Source organism: Drosophila eugracilis, unplaced genomic scaffold (assembly GCF_018153835.1).
Source record: "Drosophila eugracilis isolate 14026-0451.02 unplaced genomic scaffold, ASM1815383v1 contig_2154, whole genome shotgun sequence".
Lineage (NCBI taxonomy): Eukaryota > Metazoa > Arthropoda > Insecta > Diptera > Drosophilidae > Drosophila > Drosophila eugracilis.
The window spans coordinates 8,212,820-8,238,142 of record NW_024573038.1 but is presented as its reverse complement, the minus strand read 5'-3'; the positions used below and the strand labels follow the sequence as shown (position 1 = coordinate 8,238,142).

General features: G+C 39.6%; 1 protein-coding gene across 2 annotated transcripts in view; it reads right to left on the bottom strand.

Annotated features, from left to right (window-relative positions):
* The window catches only part of LOC108114146, a 62,562-nt gene extending 39,885 nt beyond the window's left edge, over nucleotides 1–22,677 (bottom strand). Inside the window, exon 1 of one of the 2 annotated variants that reach the window (XM_017224930.2) lies at nucleotides 22,237–22,677. The gene's annotated coding sequence lies outside the window, so the exon portion shown is untranslated. Of the gene's footprint in view, nucleotides 1–2,335; nucleotides 3,722–22,236 lie in introns of those variants that run through there. The other variant, XM_017224931.2, reaches the window with a different exon arrangement.
* Between the last annotated feature and the right edge of the window lie 2,646 nt (nucleotides 22,678–25,323).

Here is a 25,323-nt window from a genome sequence, read left to right as displayed (position 1 = left end):
TAGTCTCTAAAGGCTCAAGACAATTGAGTCTGAGAGCGTAATTTGCAACTGCCTGAGACGGCAGTTGGGAGTTTGGTGGTGCGTGGGGCAAGGGAGCCTGGAGTTGCAGCCCAGGATGCAGGGCCTCCGAATCCCGACTTTGGCAGGATACGGTGAGCAGACACAAGTGCACCGAACGCCTAATGAGTGAGGAAGGAGGATCGGCGGTGAAGCTGTCGCCATTCCCTTCCAGCATCCCACCTTCTGCAGAACTTCAGCCTGCGGGTCTGTGACATGTTGGTGGCTGGCTGTTGTTGCTGTTGCTTTTGCCCGGTTGCATTTTGCATCCAACTGGCGGCTGCAGGCGAATGCACCGAAAAAAGCAACACAGCCACACTGTTTACACAGTAGCCTGCCTTTTCGAGGAGTCTGAGTGGGAACGGGAGCCCAGCATTCAACATCCAGCATCCAGAACTGGAGATGGAGCTGTAGCTGTAGCTGCAGTTGGAGCCGCTGCAGACATCGTCCTGTGGCATACCCAACAGGCGTTAATAATCATTCTTGTTTTTCGCTTTTTCTGAAAAAAAAAAAAAAATGCAAAAAACAAAACAAGAAAAATGCAACGAGTGTTTTTTTCAACTTTTTGTGTTGTTTTGTTGGTTGTGGAATTGCTGTTCTTGATACCCTGGGAACTATGAAACACAAGGGGGATTATAGACCAAGAAAACGAGTTGAAAATTTGAGAAATCCTTACTAAAGTCTGGCAAAGATAATCTTCTATCAAAAAGAATTATAAAAATAAATTTAATATTTTTTCTTGTTTAAATATAAAATACAGATGCTAATAATAATTAATGATATTTTCCATTTTATTTTATTAAAGGATATGTTTTAGGCCTATACATCTCCTCATGTTTTTTTTTCAAGTTTATCCTTTTGGGCCTTGGATTTCATTATTTTTTTTGCGAAACTTTTTCATTTTGTGCAGTCAGACGACGGCGACGTCATAGAGAGTGCATTGACTGAAGTCTACAAAAAAAGCAAAAAAAAAAGGAATGAAAATGCAGAAACCGAAAAAAAGAAAAACAACCGAAACCGAGCCAAAACGGCAAGTGTGTGGAGGTGGCCGTTGCAGTCTGGTGTTGGCTGCTGCATCTTTTGTTGATATGTAGCGACATGCACAGTGCAGTTTTCCAGGAAAACTCAAGGGGCTGGTGGGAGGGTGTGCGGTACATAACCTCAACCCAAAACGAGAGCAAGCAAAGTTCAGTAGCTGGCAGCTTTTTGTCTCACAGGAAGCGTTTTAGCTGCGAACTAAAACAAAAAGTTGTTTTGCCATAATTAAGACTTGGCTTTTGGCTTAGGCCCAAGCTTCAGTTAAGTGTTATTAGTTGGAGCGTTTCTTTTTCGGCCATTGTATCCCTGGGTTTCGGTTTGGCGGAAGTGCCGGGGAAGGAAGTTGCCAAGGAAGCGGAGCAGGACGAGGATCAGGATGAGGATGAGGTTGAGGAAGCGGCGGAGTCGTTGCACTTGTTAATTGCGGCACCAGACTTTTTTCCCACCCCCACACGCACTCCGCGGCGACCAAAGTCAAACAGTTTTGTCCTCGGTCTGGGACCACCTGCTTGGCCTGCACTGGGAGAATTTTGTAAGCATAAATATTGAACTTTTATAATATAGGTTTAGCATTTTACAAGTTAACATAATCACTTTTACAAAAAGAAGACAACAAAAGTTTAAGTTATCTTAACGTTTTAAGCTACAAAAACTCAGATGTCATAGTTATATTGTTAAACCATTTTTCTCAGTGTTTTTGTAGAATTGTTTGGGCCACGTAAATCATTAAATGCCGAATGGCCGGCAGAGAAAACATTTGGCGAAATTTCAGGCACCAGTGAAGCCTGAAACAAAGGAATACATTTAATAGGAGTATTTCCTTTTTTTATACACATTTTTTCGCTTGAAAAACTTCCCCAGGAGCTTGGATTGGAGGGCAGGAGTAGGAGCCAAGGCAGGAAACTTGCACCAGGCGACTGGTTTTTCAGTATTTTGTATTTTACTTTTTTTCAGAGCGCGACTTTGGCGGTTATTAGTCGGCGGCTGCACGCGAATTTGCTTTATTTTTCGCTGGTTGTTTTGTTGCTGGCGATGCAGCAACCAAAATCCAATTAGCTGCTCAAAAAGTTTTGCAAATGCGCGCAGAAAATTTAATTAATGTTGACACAAGTTGAGGCCAAAAACTGAACGGAATTGAATTTGGTTTGTCGCTGAGAGGAGAAAGCAGGTTCGATTGAGATGACTGCTTTTGTGTTGATAAATACGAGTGGAAAAATTGAACATTATTTTGACCGCTTACCTTTCAACACTTGAACTTTGCTTGGTTGGCTTTTGTTTTTACTAATTGTTTGATAAAAATCAATTTAAAAATTTGCCAGAAATATCTTGTTTCTGTTTGATAATTTACACTTAACATTTTGAACTGTAAATGTCTATTTGGGAATAGGGTGGCATCTCTTTTTAAGCACATCTTGGGTGTGCCCAGATGAGAAGTCAAATGCAATACCGGAACGGAGAAATGAGTAATTTTATTGAATGGGTTTAAACTTTAAAGAGGATCGCGGAAACGAGAACACGGAAAAAAAGAGGCGACGCGACGCATTATTTTCGTGAAGTGAATTATTTAATCTATGATACTAAAACAACAAAAGTGTGACTATATAAAATTTAAAACTATATAAAGAGCAATAAGTACGCAAAGTAAGTGATTTTTTTTATAATTTTTTAATTAAATTTCCTATAAATCTCACTTTGTTATTTCTAAGTGACCATTTTTGCAATTTGTTAACCAATTTGTGGATAAAAACATTCCCCACCTTTCCATTGACCAAGTCACCTGTCATTCGGAACAGAAATAGCCTGGCCAACAACAAACCACCATTAAACGTGGATGAGCAGAGACCAAGTCAATAACTCAAACCACCAACTAATGTTAGCCAGATCTAACCTCATCCAAAAATAAAGGAAAAGCGCAAAAAGAAAATGCAAAAATAGAGCATAGCCAGGTGCGGGAATTTCAATTGGAGTTTTTTTCAACCAAGGGGGCCAGCCAGGCCACCAAAATGGACGCGGCCGCAGCTTTTCAAGCGTTAAAACATAAAAATGTCATTAACACTCAACAGATTTCTGGTGCGCCAACGGCCAAAAGCAACAACGAACGGCCAACAACAAACGGCTTAAATGGCCAATAACAAATTGTTGCAAATGTTCGTTGCAAAGAGCTATGGAGCTAAAAAAAAAAACAACATAACAAAAATCCCCAAAGAACAGGCAACGCAAAAAGTTTTTTCCTTAGTGCTTTATTTTATTTTGTTTGCTGGCTGTTTAGGTGTAGACTTAAATTTATTTGACGCTTAAAACCGAGCTGCAGACAAGAAAATGACACAGAAACCGAGTTAAGACGGTGGAACGCGTTTAAGCCGAATCGCGAGCCTGGCTCGAAGCTTGGTGGAGGTCGTTTATTGTGTCGTTTGTTGGCCCACAAAAAAGTGGGTGGTGGTGTTGCCTGATGGTTGTTGCTGGGGTAGGCGGGGCTGGGTATCATTTACGCCATAATTTTTCCCAAGCGAAATATTTTCCTTAATGGTTTTTAATGAGCGGGTTCGAAAGTGTTCGAGGTGTTGAGAAATATGCCTGATTTATAGAATCCCCAGTCTGTATTTAACGGCGGGCCATGATTCGCAACAAGCTTGCTGAGTTTTTTTTTTTTTTTTTTTGGCGTTCCAAGGCAACCTACATAGATCCCCCAGCGGTTAGGAGGTAAGTGTTATCCACCGATCTGCAATCGCACTATCAAAAGTTAATAGATTTGGTTTCATCTCAAAGAAAACGATCTTTAGAATTGGGAACAGCTTAATGCGGTTCCGTTTGAGGCGGTCCGTGAAAATGTTGGTCCAGCCAACAAAGTGAGGAAAGTTTTTACCATCTGTAAATAATGGGTATTATCTTTTTGCGACCTCTAGATATTGCACTGTTAGAATTTCATTTGGTTTGTCCTGTATTAATGCTAATTTTTCAGCTGCTTTCTGATTTTTCGTGTATTTTTTATAAACAAATTAAAAATCCACTTAAATTCCCATTAATTTTTCCTCTTTTAAGCAATTCCTTTTTAAAACATTGTCCACCCCTTTCAGATTGGTTGCACATTCTCCAAAAAATCTGTTTTATATAAGCCATCTCAAGGGAAGTTCCTTTCCCACAGATCACCTGCCTGGCCAACTTCCTTCGGCCCCCAATTAGACTTTTGATTGCCTGCTAACTGTTCACATCCTTATATGACTACGTGTTGACAACAAAATTAATTCAAATTAGCCAAGTGAATAAAACGTACCCATTCGAGATCCAAGGTTGGCACAATTTCAACAGCTCTGACTTTGCGTGTTGACCAGCTTTTCTCTTTTTTTTTGTTGTTGTTATATTCTTATTTTTTTGCAGCTGCCCAGTAAATGAAAATTAAAGTACCCATAGCATGTAACAACAATAAGCGAGATAATTGGATTTGCCTGAGCTTGAGATCCCGGTTGATCTGGCCTGTGAATATGAATAAAACGTGCACTTTTTATTTTATTACAACCTGTGGACATAAATGCCCGGGTTAATCTCGATTCTCACCCTTTTTATAGATATATAATACCCCTCTCTCGGTTTTCTAGTCAGGTGAGATGATTAGCTTCGGGTGACTGACGGCAAACAGTGGCCATGTTGGCCAACTATCTATCTATTGCCCATGTCGCTCCTGACGAAGTGAGACATTAATCTCAGTTAGGTTTATCTTTGATGCATAATAAATGAGTCGCTTTGGCCGGCTAAAAGCAGCTATTTATTAAATGCGGCAAACTCAAAAAAGAGAGACGGATAGAGTGGTTTGGGGCACGGTGCGGCGATCTTATTAACCCAGTTGCTTGCCACCACGACTACCTAAAATATGGCCAAAAGGAAGTACCAAAATCAACATCTCCCAGCAACTTGAATACCATCTTGTGTTTGCATTTTGCATTCCTTCCTGCCGGATTTTCGTTTCTCTCTTCGTTTCCTTTTTTTTTTTTTTTTACTTGCCAGCCGAAATAAAAAATGGGAAAACGAAAGAAGGAAATCTGCTCATGCACAAAGTAAACATGGCGAAATAAGAGAGCAAAAATTGCAATCACTTTCGGCCAAGTCCACAGTCTCAACCCTGAGCAAACAGCCGCCAGCATCAATCTTCTAATGCGTTCAACAATTTTTTTTCTGCGCTGCCCCAGCCGTTCTTTATACCCCCAATGTTAATTTTTTTACTTCTTCCACTTTGCCGTTTTTCGGTGTTTACATTTAGTGTGGCAAGTACCCTTTCGGTTAGGGGGCATAAGGAAAGTTGGGAACTTATCACTTAAGATATTTAAAGTAAAACAAAAGGATATTATAGTTTAAACTTCTTTTTCCTTTCCTTTTGTTAACTAAAACTTAAAATTCAAATCAAAATATATATAGAAAGGGTATCTCTATAGTCGTTATTGAAATTCCACACTGCCCCTGTCTTGTCTGTTAAAGATTTTTCACTTCCCTGGCCTGCCGAAAACAGATTTGTGTGCTACATTTTGGGGACCTGAGAGAGCCGAATTGACTTGTTGTCACGCCCCCTCATAACCTGGCCCCCTTTGGCGATCCCTTGCCTGTGACAGCGACATGCAAATTTATGAAAGCCGCTTGTGTTCCTTTTGGTTTTGTTTTTGTTGTACTTGTGTATTAATTTTTTTGTTTTTGTTTTTGTTGTTTATTGATGCCGTTGGCGGGACTATGGACACGCCACTCCAGCTGAAGAAGTTAAAGCCAGCCATCTGGGGTTACTTTTCTTTTTTTTTTTCTGAGCTTGTTTTCGTGCCGAGAACGTTGTTAATAATTCGCTCGCATTACGCGCCGATCTCGAGGAAGATGTCGTCTTAATGACTTCATTAATATTGAGTAAAACACAGTGCATCCAGGGGTAGGGGGAGAAGTGCAACCAAAGCAGGTCAAAAAGGAAATGGCAAATGGAAATACAAGAAAGACTTCGCAAAGTGCCCAAAAACCTCAAAAACCAAACAAACTGCGATTCGAAGTTAAGTTCCTCAACCTTCTTTTGCCATTTCCGCTGGGGACTCAAATTGATGAGACAGCAATAAAAGCTGATATCTCTCTCTCTCTCTCGCAACAACTAGATGGTGTAATTAAAATTAATTCGAAACCCAAGCCGGTAAATCAGTGAGGAAGCAAAGTGTTTGGGGATTTTATACACCTGATCAACGCAGAGAACGGAAAATGTATTCAATATTAATTACAATCATGCCGGCTTAGTGCTAGATTTTGTGTCAGATAAATATATTTATGAGGGGATTATACAGCTGCAGATACATAATTTGGAATATATTTTATGTTATTATATAATTATTGCTATTAAAACGGCATAAGCCCTTCGAGTTTTTTCCATTTAAACTTACGAGAAAGGTAAACTACTTCGCTATTTCCTAAATAACATAACCTAACTTCCTAACTAAGTAATTTTATATCTTGCAAATCTAACCATATTTAGATACTAAGCGATTTTAAAGAAGTCTTACTTCATCTTAACATATATAGATTGCATAAAGTTTTTGGCCAACTTTTTTACGAGCTTGAAACATCTTAAGTTTACTTCTCGTTTAGTGCCCGCTCGATTTCTGCGGTTTTCATTTAATGAACTGCTTCCCCACATTTTCAACTCTGTTGCATTTTCCTGGTATCAAAGCCATAAAACTTATAATGCACCATGGCAATATACACATCACCATCATCATCATCATCATCATCTGGGATCTCTGTGCTCTGCAGCTGCGAACTGAATCAGCAAAAGTGGAAGCAATAGCGGTGGTGAAGCGGCGGCCTTATGTCACATCCGCGTGACGACATCAAGGCGAAATTAAAATAGCGACATTTTATTGAGTTGTCAGTTGCATGGAGCACATGCAAATGCAACAGGCCACGCCCCCTTCCTACTCCACAACACATCCAACAGCCTCCCCCAAAAATCCACCCATCCACAGCCGGTTGTCCCAGCCCACTTTGCCAGAACACACCCAAAAAATATACAAAAAGTAAAAAATAAAACGGAAAACTGCGAAGCCAAAAAGGAAAATAATTCATGCAAAGGAGTAGAGGCGACACACATGTGTGTGAGGCAAAGGATGAGGTGCTGATATTGCAACGCCCCACAGAGCAGCCTGCCTATAAGGGAAGCATAATAAGAAAAATGCAAATCAATTTGAGGTAGAAAACTCGAATTTAGCTGAGTTTTGAGTTTCTTTTTTATGTGATTATAAGGAATTTGTCGTATTTTCTTTCTATCATAAAGTTTTAATCTTTAACTACAACTTTTCATTCAAATTTTAAATAATTGACTAATAAATCATCCTTCTTCCTGTGTATTTTTCTCCTTACATCCTCTTACCCTAGAATTAAATTTCTTAATTCAAAAAGAGAACCAATATTTATTCCCAAACATGTTTGTGGGCGTCTTCGTGCACTCCCACCTAACTTTTCCAGTGGGTGTGCTTTTTGCCTTTGTAGATTTCTTTCCTCTTGAGTATTTTCTTACAGTGCAGGAGTTTATTTGTTAACCCCTCGAGAGGGCAAGCGAACATTCTGCATAATTTGGCAGAAATTAAAAACGAGGGTAATATTCATATATATAACCATGTACCCGCCATATAATATCCATATGCATATACATGATTATATATGTAGATCCGTATGCTTGCCAAACAAAAGAAGGGCGTTGAAATTGACACCTCGAGTGTAAAAGAACAGAGCCGAGGGAAAAAGGCCAGAAAGGAAGAAAAAAAAACAAAAACAAAAAACAAATAAAGGCCGTTGAAATAAAAACCCTTTTTTCGACAGGCCAACGAAGAGAGGAAACTTGGTCGGCGCGTCCTGCTGGCTTTCTAAAAAGTTCAGCGAAATATTCACACTCATGTACTAGAGCTAGAGAGGAGAGCGTGAGGGGGCTATTCTAGGCAATAGAAATGAGTAGCATTGACACGCAATGAAGGGACTCTTACGATTAGTTAGTTATCGATAGCAAATTAGGGAGGGAGATCAACATTCTTTAATCCGATGACTAAATACATTTATCGAAAGCCTTTAGATTTTCTTTCTTCTTATTACCAAATCCTTTTCCACCTTTTTCCAACTTATTAAAATTCCCAAATAACCATTTCCTGTCCCATAAAATGAATATCTCCCATCCCTAATTTGCATTCACCGTTCCTGATGAACGACGCACGTCTGCTACGGACACACTTTGGCAATTCATTTAATTATTATATTATAACGCACACTCTTACAGCTCTATATGAAAATACATATATATAAAGATGAACACTCACACAGCTGTATAATAATAAAGAGGAAAACGACCATAAAACGCTCGCACAAAAGTGCCAGGAAACTTGTGTAATTCATATCGCATAAAGCCAAGGGGAAGACAGCTCATCAGAGGGTGGAGAAAGGTGAGGGGGTGGTGGTACAACCGCAAGGCAACTGACACACACAGATACCCACCAATACCCAGGCATATCTTCCAACATACATATACTTTTACATGGCTTTGACAATCGAATCCGAATCCGCTTCATCGTTCGCGTCCCTTGGCCATATCAATTGCACTCCGCCCGACAACGTTTGGCATTCTCTCCACTTTTTACCTTTATTTTTTATTTAATTTTTTGCTGTTTTCTGTTTTTCTTTTTTTTTTTGTTTTTGTACGAAAACCACAAAATTACATTGAGTTGGGGCTGCTGGCGGCAGCGGCGGCGATGGTGGTAGTAGTATTGGCCCAAAGCCGTAAGCAGCCGAAAGCCAAAAGCCCACAGCCCAATCCCAATCTCAACTTATCGCCGGCTCTGGTCATGTTAATTTTTAACCTCAGGCTTCAGCCAAATCGAAAGCTGATCGTATAAAATTACGCCTGACAGCGGACGCAGTGGATTGCAGGGATCCAGCAGATCGGAGATCGGGGATCGGAGCTGAACTGTACTGAGAACCGCAAAAGGTGACACTCCGATGGCTTGGGCCGCTCCCCTGTCGCTGTCACTATATATAGATTACATATAGATATCGTACAGTTGCTGATCTCTGGCTGACTCTTTGGCTTTTTCTGCCTGGGGTGTAAAGTAAAAGTATCGGGGAATAAGTAGCTGACTTATTTTGGGTTATTCTGGTGCAGTGTTGCGAACTCTGGCATTTTTTTTTGAAAGCTTTCCAGGGGTTCTTTAGCAGAAAATTCTTAAAATTTCTTTAAATAAGTCAGTCTTTGCAATCAGCTGAGAATAGCAAGTAAAAGCCATCTCTTCGTTAGCTTCTTATAAAACCATCTCAACAAGTTTATAAAACAAATAAATCTCCAAGTAGCTCTTTTAATTAAAACCCGCTAATAGGCAGAATAAATAATCTGATGCACAACCCCCCTGGGGAGGAAACTTTCACCCGCTGTAAAATCCTCTTTTGTAGCTCTCTAATTAGCTTCTACCCCCGTGGAAAAAAGCAGGAAATCTCTCCATCAATTTGCACGCAACTCTGCCAAAGATGGCAAAATAAATGTGTGCCGCCATTTAATGCGTAGGGTGCAGCAGCTGTGTTGACCAACCCAAATAGCAAAATCGCTGTGGGAATTAGTTGGGGAAACCCAATGGCCGAAAAGGCTTGAAAATTGCGTGGGAGATTGCTTACTGCTGATCGACCGTTAAAGGGATAACTGGTTTTAGTTTTAGACAAGAGACCGCCTGTTGATTTGCCAGCGATCTAATACAACATTAATTTGGCAATAAAAAATAGATATTGTTGCCATAAATATGGGCCGGGGTAATAAACACAAAATGTGACACAATCAAAACGGCAAGCGGCTCATTTATTGATAACAGTTGGAGACCAATCAACCAGTTAGCTAGAACGACCGGCTATTGGCCAAAGGCCCACGAGATTGGCCAGTAACCGGTTGGCTACGAAATAACCAACCTAACCTGGGCGTGTTTAGCATTTCAATATTTACTCGTTTTTTTCTTTTTTTTTTTCTTACTATTTTATGGCGCCAGCTTTAATAAGCATAAATAGCATACTTAATTGACAAATCAAAGGCAATTTGATAAATAAATGAATGCCAGCCAAAGGCGCACGCAAATCGAATCGCATAGAATGCAGTTCAGACTTTGCTAACTAAGAGTCACTTTGACTAATGAATCAATTTAGTCCGGCTCTGGCCCGCCAACTCAATGATGAAGTTCCTTATACCCCCGATGAGCAGGCATGACTGTCTGATTATATATCCCCGCTGCTCCTCTGCTTTTTCGACTCCGAACTAAGTTGAGTTGATTAGGGGAGCCCATTAATGGACAAGCTCACAGGATATGGGATACAAAGACTGTCCCAGACAGTTCACATGACGTCTCTGTTTGTTTGTTTGTTTGTTTCTGCCTCTCTCCCAGCAAATCTCTTCTTTTTAGTCGTCGTTCCTCAATTAATTGCAGCAAGGAAAAATAATACAACAAAAAATACAACAGAAAAAGCAAAAACAAAAAACACAAAAAAAACGAGTAAACACACAAGTAAAACCAAATGAAATCAACGAACCCAGACCCAGGCCCAGGCTGGGCAACAAAAGCAAAAGCTTAAGCTAAAGTTGAAATATACCGTTTAATGCCCATTGGCCACGCCTACTTTTCCCACACTATATACCCAGTCATTGAAGGCGGCGGGTGGAGGAGGGGGTGTGTGTGAGAAGGGGGTGGGATGGTTGGGTAGAGGAGCGCTTAAAAATGCGTAAAAGAGTCAACTTTGACTGCAAACTGCAATGGGATGTTGTTTGAGTTGTTGTGATACCCAGCAGTGGGTGGATTAGTTGGGGGATATATTGTTTGGTTATAATTAAGTGGGTAATGAAAAAAATGTTTAATTAATTAACTAAATATTATAACTGAAGATAACGATAACTATCTTAGTCCGAAAACCCTATTTTTGAGCATTTGCATTTTCTACAAGGGGTCACCTCAACAATTTATACAAAATTTTATCAAAAATATACTTTTTTAGATTTGAATTCAGTTTTGTTAGAAATTAAATTACGAATTCAGCGAGGTATGACATTCCATATTTTTTTATCATTTTTAGCTTAGTAATGAGGACTTTTCTGTCTTGTGGCGGAAAAAAACAGAATTAGCCTTCTTTAGAAAAACAAAAAATCAGTATAAATTTGATCTTTTTTTGTATAATATTTATTATATTTCTACATTTTTGCAAATGTATTACAAAATTTCTTTAAAAATGTTTTATTAAACTAAAAAAAAATCCTTCAGTATCCCTTTGTCGTTACTTAATTTTCACCCTTCGCTCTGGTTGCTATGCAATTTTAGCTTCACTTTTAGCATTTTGCAGTTTGTTTGCGCTATGTCTGTGTCTCCCGAGTTGATTGCACCACCACCCAGCCACCCCTTGCAACGCTTGCACCACCCAACTGCACTCTTATTGACAAACTTGTCGTTTTATGCCACTGATAAATAAATGAAAACTTTTTACCCAAGAAGCAGTAAAATTTCTTGCTGACTTTTACGTTTCCGAAAATGTGCCAGAACTTCAAGTTTTTTGTTAAGTTTTTGGCAATGAAATTTTTGTAACATTGATTTTTAATTGCCACATAGAGGAGAATTGCTGAGCCACACGAATTATGAACAGGTTATTTTCCAATTTTGCAAAGACCAAGAGATTTTTGTCATTTGAGAAGATCACGAAAAGTACGTGAGTTATGGATAGGCACGTGCCGGAAAAATCGCACCTAACTGGTCATCTAATAAACAAGTTTGCTGGCCAAGGAACGCGTGCTTACCCCATTCAAACTCCTTTAGTTTTCTCATCTTTTCTTCTCTTTTTTTTTTTTTTTTTTTGATTTTTTGCTTTTGCTCTCCATGGGCTGCATTTTCCAGCTGCCTGGCTAATCGGTTGCGTAATCTTAAACGCGACGCGGCAATTGAAATGGATTGCGGTGTCTTCGCGTTTGGCTTTGGCTACCTGGAGAATCGGCAGCTGCCAGTGGCGTCTCCCCATCCAGTTTTATATATATAACGTATACGTACATTACATATCGCTTTTTTTGAGGGAGTTGCGAAGCTTGCGGCCAGCTGTGTTTTTTTTTGGCCTGTCAATGGGTTTTGACCCACAATCGATGCTCAAATTTCATTGCATTTTTCCCCGTTCACTTTTGCTGGTAGGTACTTCTTTTTTTATATATATATTTTTGTAAAATTAATTTTACGCTTCGTCGTCTTAACGCCATCCAGTCTGGCATGCCTGAACCATAGACTTTGGCGTGCGTGTGTGTCTGTGTGCCCGTGTGTGGCAAGAATAGTTGCAGGCAACTGCAGCTAATTGCAGCCAGTTGCAAAAATAAAGACAGCAGCGGATTAAGGCAGCCGTTGCATGGATAGTGGATAATGGTTGGGAGAATCGGGTGGGGGGGAGACGGAGGCTGCAGAGAGAATGTTGCGCCGAGGGTCATCATAAAAACATTATGGGGAGGCGCGCAGAAAACAAACAAAAGCCGGAAAGTTACACCGAAGGAAATAAGATATGCGAGGAGAAAGCAAATAGCTTTCTTTTCATTTTATTAGTTGGAAAATTGTTTGTTTTTAGGCAGGATAATGAAGGATCATGTTTTGTTGCTTTAACATAGGAAAATATAACTTTAAAGTAAGTATTAGTTTAAGGCGGTTTATCTTAATGGTTAAAACATAATAATAAAATTGAAATGGGTCAAGTTTTACCAAAAATGGTTAACTTTTAAGCTTAAAAGAACGTTGAAACGTTATTAGTTACTTTCTTTAAGGAAACTTCTTAAATTTTCCTATGTAAACTGCCTGAATTTGAACTAATTTTTCATGGTGATAACCTCGTTTTCCATTGCAATTGTTTCCCTCAGTGGCAAGTTGCAACTGGTGGAATGTTTTCAAAGGAATTGCAGCGAGAGCAGCAGCAGCTGCAGATGGCGTTGTCACTGCTGCAGTTTGACAGGGGCAACATGCGAGAATTTGATGAGCTCGTCGGTCTCCATCTGCAGTTCCAGCTCCCCAATCCCCAGCTCACCGAGCTCACCCAGCTCCATCCGAATCCCCTGCCCAAAACCCCCATCTCTCACCCACATCTCTCATTCAGGCCTCGCACTCCCTTGGGCATGACGAATGTGGAGTCTCTTGGGTGGGTGTGTTCATGGGTTCTCTTCTCATCTCGGCGACTCCACACCATACCTTCCACACAGTTTTTTTTCTTCCTATTTTATTTTATACTATTTTTTTTTGTAAAATTTTTTTTAGTTTTTTTTTTTTTGCAGAAAGGTCAGGTTGTTGTATTGCCTATTGTTGGCGTCACGCCGCTTCCAGCGCTCCAAGTTGCCAGCGTGCGAACACGTTTCGCTTGAAGATTGGAGCGCACAGGTGTCTTTGGCTTTGGCTTTACATTGGCCCCACCATTTCCACTGACCAAAACCCAACTCGTCGATGATTGGCTTTTAGCCGCTGTCGCCTGTCAAAGCTGGCTGGCGTTTTCGGATTTATTTTTAATAAAACTGATGTCATTTATTGGTGTACGTTTATTGTTTATTGTTGCTAAATGCCTGTCGAAGAGACTTCACCCAGGCACGAACATATAATATGTATGTATGTATGTTCGTGTGGGCTGGCGTGAGATTGTGTCTACAGGGGTGTAACGAGATACTTCATCGATGTAAGGCAAACATTGTAAAAGCTCTGCTTGGCTAAACTCGATGTCAAGGACATCGGAAAAAATGCCATGAAAATGGTTACAAGTAATAATTCGAAACTGTCAAGAAATTACCATTCAATTCAATCGATGTTTGCTTTAATAATATGCTATTGTCTTTAATAGCATATAATTATTATTAAAGTCTTCTATTGATTTTACAGAAATAATGTCAAATCATTAAAATGTAATTTTGCATTAAGAACTGTAATTTATAAGGAAATACTTTGTTAATTGCAAAATTGTGTTGATTATTTAATGAGAATTTATTCCAGAGAAAAAATGTCACTAGAACAAAGAAAGTTTATAACTCGCAAGTCAAAATTTGAATAATTGTAAAAGAAAATAAATATGGGAATAGGGTGGCATCTCTATTCAAAGCTTGGGTGTGCCCAGATAAGTAGTCAGAAAGAATACCGGAGCGGGGAAATGAGTAGTTTTATTCGAGGAGTTTAAAGAGGATCGAGGAAGCAAAAAAAACGTAACGATGACGCTGGCGGATAACTAAAAAATGCAACGTGCATTCATTTTTAAATACTTAAAATAGTGAATAAGTGACCTCACAAAAAAGATTATTTCTTTACTTAGCAGGATGACTTCTAACTTAAAAATAATCTCAAGCCAAGACCATCCCCGATAGAGCTAAGGCTGTCAGCGTTGAGCACTCCAACCAAGACGTGCTCGTCTCAAAGTAAAAGGAAAGCTGCCGAGATGCTGAGATGCACTTCAGCTGCAGCCTGGCGAATATATACGATATATCCGTGGCCACCTTGATGTGTCATCACTTGAGAGCGGTAGCCGAGGAGTCGAATGCTGAACATCTCAATGCAGCAGTTTCTTTGCTCGCCAAAAAGGCAGCCGAACGCATTTTGCCAGGCAGCCACTTGAGTTCAACGATTATGAGAAATGTGTAACAGACGTGACTTTGATGTTGATGCGCCGCCAGACAGTTTGGGAGCTGACAGAAGCTCCTCCGATGTGGAACAGCTGTCACAAAGTGCCGCCGGAGCGGCATCTATCGATGGCTCTGGATGTGCCTGTTTGTAATGCAGTTTTAATAGCCGCCAAAAGCATACCGGCCCTGACCTTCTTTTTTTTTTTTGCTTTTCATTTAGGCCCAGTTGAAGGAGACTCTCGTTTTTCATCGTTCGTTGCGTGCGCTTGCCATTTTCGCATCCATAATTAAAATGTGTGCGGCAAGTGGCAATTTTTAATTACAGCAGATAAACTTTTTCATAACCATAGAGTCGTAGTCCAAAGAAAACTCAAAACAAAAAAAAAAGACTGCTGACCACCCGGCGTGAACTCATCGAATATGAATACGAGGTAGCAGCTGAGGATCGCCGGGGGCGACTATTAAACTTTTGTTAATTATCACGATAAGGCAACAAGTTGCTGTCGCTACAGTTGGAACTGCCGGAGATCTTTGATACCAGCTGGGCCGTGCTTATTCATATTTTATTTTCATACATATATTTTTTATGTTTTCATGTTTTTTCCTGTGGTATTGATTATGGCGCCTTTGATGTGCCGTTGGTTCAGCTTCAACTTTAACCCCAGCGATGGCTAATTGAAATGCACAGAGATGGAATCTGTGCGATGATTGATGGTGGAGCCATAAAGATGTTTACATTGAACCATCTGATTGTTTATTGGAAAAAACGTTGATGTAAAACTATCATCTAGCGACCTCGATTTGGTAAATAAAAGCTTTGTAGCTATAATTAAATATTAATATGTGCATTTAACTATGCTTTTGTTAGTCTTTACTTAGTTATGCAATTGTTTGTGATTGCTTTTTGTTTGCTGTTATTAAAAGAGAATTGATTTAGGAACTTGTTGATTAAGTAAACATTTTTGCAAATGAAAATTGTATAAATTTAGTAGAGAAAAAAGAAAAGTAAGGAAAATAGTTTCCTATATATTTTGAATGTTTTAATTTGAGCCATTTATTTGTTTAACATTCCTTTTTATTAGAAATTCCATGATAAACCTCTATAAATACTTTTCCACCTGCGGGGCTTTCGCCACCCCAGCATCCGCCTTTCAACTCTGACCTTTTCGCACACACTTTTTCCTTCGCTTTTCACGACTAATTGAAATGCATAGTGGCATAAATATGAAATCTTCTAATTGGCTGCGATCGCCGGTGCTCTATGGCTTGGCTTTTTGCTGGCAACTGCCGCTTGTGGCACGTTGTCTGGCATGCAGTTACCTGCACTCGATCCCCCATCGCACCTGACCCCGCCATAATCCGTCCGCCGACGGCTGGCATGCACTTCCTTTTTGGGCTCCACTTCGTTGCAAAGGCGACGCATAGAAATTCTCTTTATAAATCAGTTGTTGTAGCTGCAAGTTGAATGTTGTTTTGCGGTTGTTCGAACGTTCAACGCTCGCCGGCTTGCAAGCCAGGCATAGGCCAGCAAAGGCAGCAAAAGCAGTACAAGCAAAGTACAAAGCAAGTTGTTAAAATTCCTGTTTAAAGTTTTGTACGCACATGCAATGGCCTCGCCAGCTTCCTCTGGCCCTCATTCCCAATATGAGTCCCCTTCTACTATCCACCTAGGCTCCAACTTCAAAGGAAGCTGCTGCAACTGCTGATGCTGCTGCTGCTGCATGTTTGCATTAAAGACGCATTTTGTTTGCCCAGCAGATCCAGCAGATCGAAAAGACGATGACGACGACTAAGACGACGAGGATGATGATGAGGACATCCGCAGCGTGTTAGAATACACAACATGTAAGCCAACAAAACAGTTGGGGCCACTCATAATCAGGTTTTAGCCACGAACTGAGCCTTCTTCTTGGCCGGATTGTAGCCGATCCGTGGTCCCTGCATAAAGGGTGTATTGGCTGGAACAACATTGAATCGCCAAACAGCGTCGGCGGCTCCAGAGCTTATTGCCTGCGCATGATTGCACAAAAGAGCAGCAGCGACAAGGCACAGTGGGTTGGTTTACTGTTTTTCTAACAATAATGAATATCTCAGGATTTCTTAGAATATTTCTTCCTGGTTTTTTAGCCGTTTAAATCTTCCATTTTCTGGAGTTTGAATATAGGAAATATATATAACATAATATTATATAGACAATACCTACACCTACCCCACAGTAACTTAACCGCCGATAGCGTAGCTCTCAGGTGGGCCAAACTCAAGCCATCGACTGGGGCGGGACGCTTTTGGCCGCTTGGGCTAACTAAACAATTATGGCAACGGCTACGCGATCGCCCAGCGACAACAACGACAAGGATGGGGCTGAGGATGAGGACGATGCGGATGATGATGATGATGAGTGTGGAGCAGGGACTCAGGGGGAATATATGCAGTTCGCTATGGCACATCCTCCGCTCGTCCATCTAACTATCCTCGTATCTATGCATCTATAGTTATTTGTATTATTATTTTGCTTTGTTTTCTCTCGCCCGGCATTCGCTTTCTTAGCTGCCTACAGAGAGAGAAGTTTTTAAGGGAAATTAGCTAGTGAAAATAAATCCTAATGAATTTTGTATTTATACTGTTATTTCCCTAGTATTTGGTATATTTTTTACATACTTTTAATACTATTTTCTGACAAGACCGATAGATCACCGATATACATATTAGATTTTTAATATCATTACACTGAAAGTTTATGTTTTTCCTGGTGTAGTTGTTGTTTGGTGTGTGAGTTTCCCACCCCTCTTCCCCCTTTGCGGCTAGGTTCATCATGGTTTCTGTTGCATTTTTTTTTTTGCCATTGTTGGCTTTTTGTTTTATTTATAGTTAGTTTGGTTTTAACGCTCGCTTGTTTAGCTTGCTTGGTTTAGCTCGGCACATCTCTCTCTGCCTTGCATTGCTGATGATGCCTGCAAGCTTAAAATCGTCATAAATGCATGGTTACCCACACACGAGCACAAAATGTAGAAGAAACACACACACATACATACGAAGGATGCAGACGTAGCAGGGTAATTGCAACAGCGAGGGTTGCTTCATTAGTTTGCTATAGAGAACAGCATCTTAAACTGCTGACTAGAACTTTTGGATTAACCCTCTCACATTTGTCTCATTCATATGGAGCCAAATGCAGGCGAGTTTATGTGTTTTAGTTTTTATTTTCGTCATATTCGAGTGGCGTTTTTGTGGCTGCTTTTCTTTAGTTTGTGTTGTGTGGTTTTTGTTTTTGTTGTTTTTTTGTTTTTGTTTTCTCAACCCACCCCAGTTTTTCTTGCAGTGCCAGGTTTTTGTTGCGGTTTTCACGTGTTGCTATTTCTGCACTTTTTTCGCTTTTTCTTCTTGGCAATTTGTTTTCGTTTTGTTGTTGTTGTTGTTGCTGTGACTACTGCCATGAATAAGCAGCAAAAATAAAAATATAAACAAAAAGCACACCCGCCCCACCCACTGGCCCTGCTTCTTCTCCTCCTTCTTCTTCTTTTTCTTCTTCAGCTGCCGGCGATTTGTGTGCTAATAATTCAGCATTTGTTTTATAATTTTTTTTGCTCTGCGACTCTATGTTGCGCTTGTTTTTAGTTACTTTTTTTTTTTTGGTTTTTGCCGGCTTTGCTATTTTTGTTTGTTTCTGTTTTTTTTTCGTACTACACATTTTTTTGCCCTTGCCGGGCTTTAGTTTGCCCGTTCAAACATTGTAAATTATTTGCTGGTAGCAACATACATAAATATAGATACAATTTATCAACTCGGCTGAGTTAGAGCTTAGCCGGCCTCTGTTTATTTATCTTTTGTTTGAAACTTTTTTGTTGTTGTTCTTGCTTTTTCCTCTGCTTTTTGTTAGTCTGTTTTATTTACAGCATCGGCTCGTTTATCAAAGTTTGAGCCTCAGATGGGGACATCATCACTTAATAATATTGACACTTCTATACAAAGAGCACGTTGGGTATAGAGTTCCCAAAAGACGATTACGAGCTGAAAACGATCCCACAGACATACATACATACACACAGAGGCCGATTCCAAGATACAGATACAGATACACAATCACAAAATTAAGTGATTATGTTAACCGGTTCGATTTTATTTCTCTTTTTTTTTCGTTTTTCGATTCGTTGGTGTCTTGGGTTTATTTTTTTTTTTTACCATTCGTTCGCTCGTTCGGGTACCAAAACAGAAATTTACATCAAAATTAACTTGTTATGCGGCCAACAAAAACAACAACAACAGCAACAAGAACTACAGCAAACTGAAACCAAAACTCAAAGCCTCCAAGCTGACAGCCTCTTCAGATCTCCAGCCTCAGCCGCAGTTCTTCTTCTCATAGCCAATCTTGTATAATTTCGAAATTAGAGCTCATCATCAGCCCATATCAAAGTTGTTCTCTGGCGTCGGCGTATTCTTTATTATGTTTCTTGGGCAGATATAGATATATATATATTCGACGGCACCATTTGGTTAGCAATTCTTAGGCTCCTCCTTCAATATTACCTAAGCTTTATGTAGTTCGTTTAATGGAAAACATGCAAAAATCATAGATAAGATGGAATTAGCAAAATTTGCATTATTTTTGATTAAACAAAATTTTCAGAGTGTCGATTGAAATGGGTTTTGATTAGAGAGATCACATAAATTTTTGAAGATTATGAGATTCATTAAAGGAGGTTTTAATGATATTTATCTTGAATTGGCTATGAGATGGATTTTATTTAAAGATTTCAGATAGCAAGGAACTAGCTAAAGTTATATCTTTTTAATTAGCTTAACATTCTATGATCTTATCCATTAGGGAATTCAAATCTTATTATTATGTTAGATCAACTTGCTTACTAACAAGTTGCTATAATCTTATATCAACTAACTCATGAAATCCACTTAGAATCAAGTTACAAAATCATTTTCCACTTCCCAAGTAAGCCCTAATTGGCTTCGTATACCAAGCCAAAAACCCATCATGATATCTGGCAAAGTTAATATAATTTGCCAATGAGCATGTGTAATTAATGCTTAACCTAAGTATATGTGCCCTGAGTAAGTTTCAGAGATTAAGTGCTTGGCATAACTTTTTGGCAGTTGCAATTATATCAAGCATACGCCGTGTTGCCTGTGCTGGTGAGAGGCAAAAGTTTCAATTAAGTGGCAAAGTTCAATTCCCTTACAGCAGTAGCAACTGTCTACCATAGATATATATATATTAATTATAATATAAATGAGCCAGCTCAGCTGAATCTATCAGCATAATGGCTGGCAGAGAGATAACTCACAGGATGATAGCAATAGAAATCTCTAATTAAAGCCTTGACAATAGTTGACAAGCAGAATGGATGGGGAACTTGGACTGCCTGGGAAGCCACTAAGCGGCTCACTCTTGCCCCAGACATCAAGATCTGGGCAAACAAAGGTGTCTGGGCTCGGGATGATGGCTGTCTGGGTTCTGGTTAGCTCTAGGGGGAGTCAGTCGGTCCAACGCCATAGATATATGCATCACCCTCGACTAAGGTTTATTTCATTCATGGGCTGTGGCATGTTTTTGTTTTTTGCTCTCTCCCTCTGTCTTTATTTTTCTGTTTTTTTTTTTACTAGCTACACACATGCAAGGGAAGAAATATGGTTAAAAAAAAAAGGGTTGCCACCACCAACCAACCACCGAACCCACACAGAATCCCCCTGCTAACAAATACTTGTAAAGGGGTCTCAAGTTCAAGTGCAGTCTCCATCTTGGGCTTCCTTCCTGCTAAAAAGTCTAGACATCCAGACCAGACAACCGACAAGAGCGGGCTAAGACAATCGGCCAGCGGATTTGAATAAACATTAGAGAAAGAAAGAGAGAAAGACTCTGAACGAAACATGAAAGACACATTTGTTTATGCAAAATGCCTCGGAACAGTGCGAATTATAATAGCCCCGGGCTCATAAATTAGACCCTCAGGCCGACAAAGACATCATTCGCTTATTTTGCATAGAAAAAATAAAAACAAAAAAAAAAAAAAAAAAACATTTCTATTGACCGAGAGTACGTGTTGCCAATTTGTTTAGGAAATCTGAAAAATTTGTGGTACGGAAGTCGCCACGTTCGTGAGCTTAGGGCACTGAGTCCGAAGTTAAAAGTTAAGAACTGTTGGCTAAGGGCAGCTGCTTATCGAGGTGTGCCTCTTGCTGACCTTGTGCTGCTTTTTCTTTTACACAATCTTATTTTTTGCCTTTTTTTTTTTGTATTTTCTTTATGATGTTTATGCTTGTTGCAGCAAGAAACATTGCATGACTTGGGCACACAAAAGTGGCAAAAAAAAAAAGTAAATTTGTTTTCCCCTATTTTGTGGGTTTATGTGTTTATGTGCAAAAAACCCAAAAAGTTTGCCAAAGAAAAAGTTTTGTCACTTTGAGGCTAGTTTTTTGGACATTCTAGCACGTTTAAACTAAGGGCTCTTGACAGCAGAATAATCTCTTAAAAGTCAGATAAACAATTATGGGAATAGTTTAGAATCTAAACTTAAGATTTTGACAGTTATCTGATGGGTTGATTTATGGATAAAGTGGGTTCTGAGTTATATTGATATCAAGGGAAGTTATTAAGATATTTTATCTGTTATTGGACCTTAATTATTGCACTTTACTAAGAAGTCATTTAGCAACCTCTAAAAGCCATCATTTAAGTTAGATCATTTTTATAAAAGTTCTTTATTACAAACCTTAAAGTTAAACCTTAGTTTTTTCTCGTCTCAATGTCAACTTAGTAAACTTGGCAGCTTTGATTACCACCGCGAATAGAGTAACTAATGTCAATGTAAATCACCTGTTAAGTTTTCCGCTCATTAACCGCAATATTACAGCCAAATCTGGGCTAAAAAACGCTAAGAAAAATAAACACAACTGGCCCATTAAATCACGCCCTTGTAAAGTGGGCCTAATGTGTGCTTAGTCATTCTGTTGTTGTTGTTGGCCTAGTTAATAATACATTAGGCCAAAAACATCACACATCACATAGCCAGGCCAATGCCGTCGATATGTTTGCTACAAGCCATGTAAAACGCCAGTTGAATTGTCAATTTATACGAAATTGTCAACAATTAACATTTAACAAAAAAAAAACACACAAACACACACGCTAGAGAGAGAGGAAGTGGAGCGATTTAAGCCATTCAGATAAGGCCAAAATGCTGTCAACTGTCAAATTTAATCATACTATAAAACGCAGGCTATAAAAAAGAAGGCGAGCTACGACGAGATACAAGATACAAGATACGCGATGCAAAGCAAAGGAAAACAAAAGCTGGCTGGCTGGCTGGCTGGCTGACTGACATTATTTTGGCATGTTTTGAGACTTATGACAAACGCCAGCTTGAGTTACTTGATTTTCGGTGTCAGTGTCATTATCGTGTGAAATAATTTTTTTCCAACAATGACTTGCTTCTATTTTTTATTTTTTTTATCTAACAAAAGAGATTTTTCCTGCTGCACTGGCTAATTATCCTGATGGAACTTACCTTCAGAAGGGGACGCGCGCTAGTTAGTCTATAGCAAAATGGCAGAGAGCTTCCGTTTCCGGTGTCCGTTTTGCCAGCAGAATATCCAATTAGATTTTTCTCCCAACAGCTGCGCAGGCGTCACCGCGAAAAACTTGTGGTGGGGTAGCGAGGCGGGTTGGGGAGAAACGCAAGCCGAAAACCCAAATGCGAAACTTTTGCCACAACTTTTCTCCAACGCTGCAGTGATTTTTCAATTTGTTGCTTTGCACTTGTTGTGTGAATTTTTCATTCAATGGATTTTCATGCAGACAGATGGATTTTAATATTTAATTTACTGGTATTTACTTTATTTTGCATAAAACTTTACTCTTTGGCACTTGGAATGGGTTTTAAAAATAAATATTTCGCATGTATTTAGATGTGCATAAAGATTATATTTATATATTTTTTTAATCCGGTAGAAGCAGGCACTTTTTTATTTAAGCACTTTAGCGCGCGAATGGGTTTTTTTTTGAAAATAAAATATAAATTTTCTTCGAAAAAATTATTTTTTTGAACTAAAAATTTTGTAGTTGGTTTTTTTTCGCGAAATTCTTGCCGCTATTGCGAATTGCAGACGGCCGCGGAAATGCGTTGTACGAACGTCAGAAAGCGCTCAACTTGAACTGAACCCAAAAGTATCTCGAGCCGAATGTATCTGAATCTTTTTCCAGCATAAGCGGCGGCAGCGCAGCCGGCGTCGTCGTCGACAACAACATCAACAAGGCGAACCATTTGGCAATGGGCCACAAGTTTCCGGCCCGTTTCTTGGCACTCGTTCCGCAAACCGGCTTGTGTATGTTTGAGTTCCAACGGAACGACTGGACTGAAGAACTGGTTTCGTTTCGAGTGACTTTCGGAGTTAATTACTCAATTATGCTGCAATGCACTCAAAGAAATGAAGTAGTTTGAATGGTTATTAATCGATTTAGCTAAGAATAAGACTATATTTACGTTGAATTAACACATTTTCTTCGTTAATTAAATAATTTTGAATAATAAATATTAATACTTATATTGAGATAATGTTTTTCTTTAAGTGTACCCCAAAATAGGCACTTGATATGTGGCCAGTATATGTGCGAGATATGCAATTTAGTGGTTGTATTTTAGAAATTTATTGTTTTTTATCGGCCAGAGTTCACAGGTAGATGGCAATTGAGATTTTTCACTTCCTTACAATGTTTTGGCGCTGGATTTATGGCCGAGGCGTCAATTTGATGAGCGTGTGAAATGCTGGGATACGAAGGGTTTGGATGCTAGATTGATGGATCCCGTCGGGCAGGTGGACTCTAATTAGGCTGAGCTACGGATATGACCTCCAATCAACCTGAAATGGTTAAGTGCATGTTGCAGTGAGAACAAAATTTATGGGGAAAATGCTATTAGAAAAGTTGGTAAAGAAGTGGTTTGCAAAGGCAAACAGCCTTTTCTTTGAGTGTAATTTTAAGAGCATATTTTACCAACGTCCTCATCTCGAAAAATTGCAATGTTCAGTGCGCAATTCACTTCACAGCATTAACATCCATAAATATTTATGTGACGAACTGGAGTCCTACCATTCCTGGAAATTTCCCATACCCCTCTCTTTCTCCTTTGGCTAATTTAGTGTTTCTACTCAAATTCCTTCGCCTTTGCAAATTTGTTACGGTACTTTTTCCGGCTCCTAAGCTGGCCAGCTCCCAGCTCCAAACCCCAAACGAAACCCCGAAGAGCAAACATATTTATGCGAGCCAACGTGGCCTCGCACTTCAAGGCGATGCCGCCTGGGCTGGGAGGGAGTATGAGAGAGTATGAGTTAGAGTTCGAGTACGAGTACGAGTATCTGTGACAAGTGTCTTTCATTAGCATAAGTAAATCTCCTCGAAATCCTCAAATTTATTTGTCAACACTTGACAATTTCATTGTTGACGTCTCGGGCAGGCGCAGCTGTAAACGGGTTGGATGCCACCATGCCATCAAGCCACCAGGCACATGGCCAGCAAATCATGATTTGTGTCTTGCATGTCAGTTTGGCATGGCCAAGCCTCCAAACATCTCCGTGCTATTGGTAAAAACAACAACAGGCCAAGACAATGCAAATGGTCAGTAAAGGGTGATGGAGATCGGGAGATCTGAAGATGGGAGGGGGTCCCAGCCGATGGACAAGTGTCGCTTGAAGTCCCAAACTCCGGCTTAAATCAAAGACAAATATTTAACAGCAAACGGTCAGCAGTGGCTCTTTCGGCATCTCTTTTTCTTTCTTTCTTTTTCCCATAGCTTGAGCATTGAATTTTCTTTGGTTTTTTACAACCCCAAAAGAAAATTGTGCAAGCCTTTCCTCGCTGTTTTGCATACTTCACTTTATTCATACTTACTACTTTTTTTTTTTGTTTGTTGGCCTTCTTCTGTCTCCGTAGCTGAGCTTTACGACCATGTTGGGCTGTTAAAGATTTTATGTCATATTTTTATGCCCATATCAAAGTTTTCCATTAGGCTAAATGTTTATAATTTATGCTCACTACTGGGATGAGCAAACAAATTACATAAGATTCATTAGGTATTTCGGATTAGCTATGAGGTGAGCGGAAATTCTTAGTTTATGGTTTTGCTTTTTAATGAGAAATTCTTAATTTTATATTAATAGTTTTTGTGCGCATTTTAAACAACAAAAATGTTTAGTTTCTGTGGCATAATAATTTTTAAAAAATATTTCTATATTTCTTTTTAGCAAAGTTTCCTATTAGCCAAGGTTAATTGCCACCCTAAAGAAACTAGACAAAGGCGAGGCGAAACTAAAGCCAAACTAAAACCAAGCTAAACCACTGACTAAACGAAGGGAGTCCTCTTATCGGGCTTATCGCTCCCTGTGCCAATGTCGTCATAGTTGACTGGTAGAGTGGGTCTTGTCTTGGTCGTCATCGTCATGGCGGCATTATGGCCAACACTTCATTACCAACAAAGCCATTGCCATTCATTAACAGCTGCGGCTTTGTCGACGGACCTGGGTTTCTTTTGAGTTTCTGCTGTCGCCGCAGTAAAAGTTGGCAACGTTGACTCGGCTTGGCCAGGTCTCGTGGCGATTCT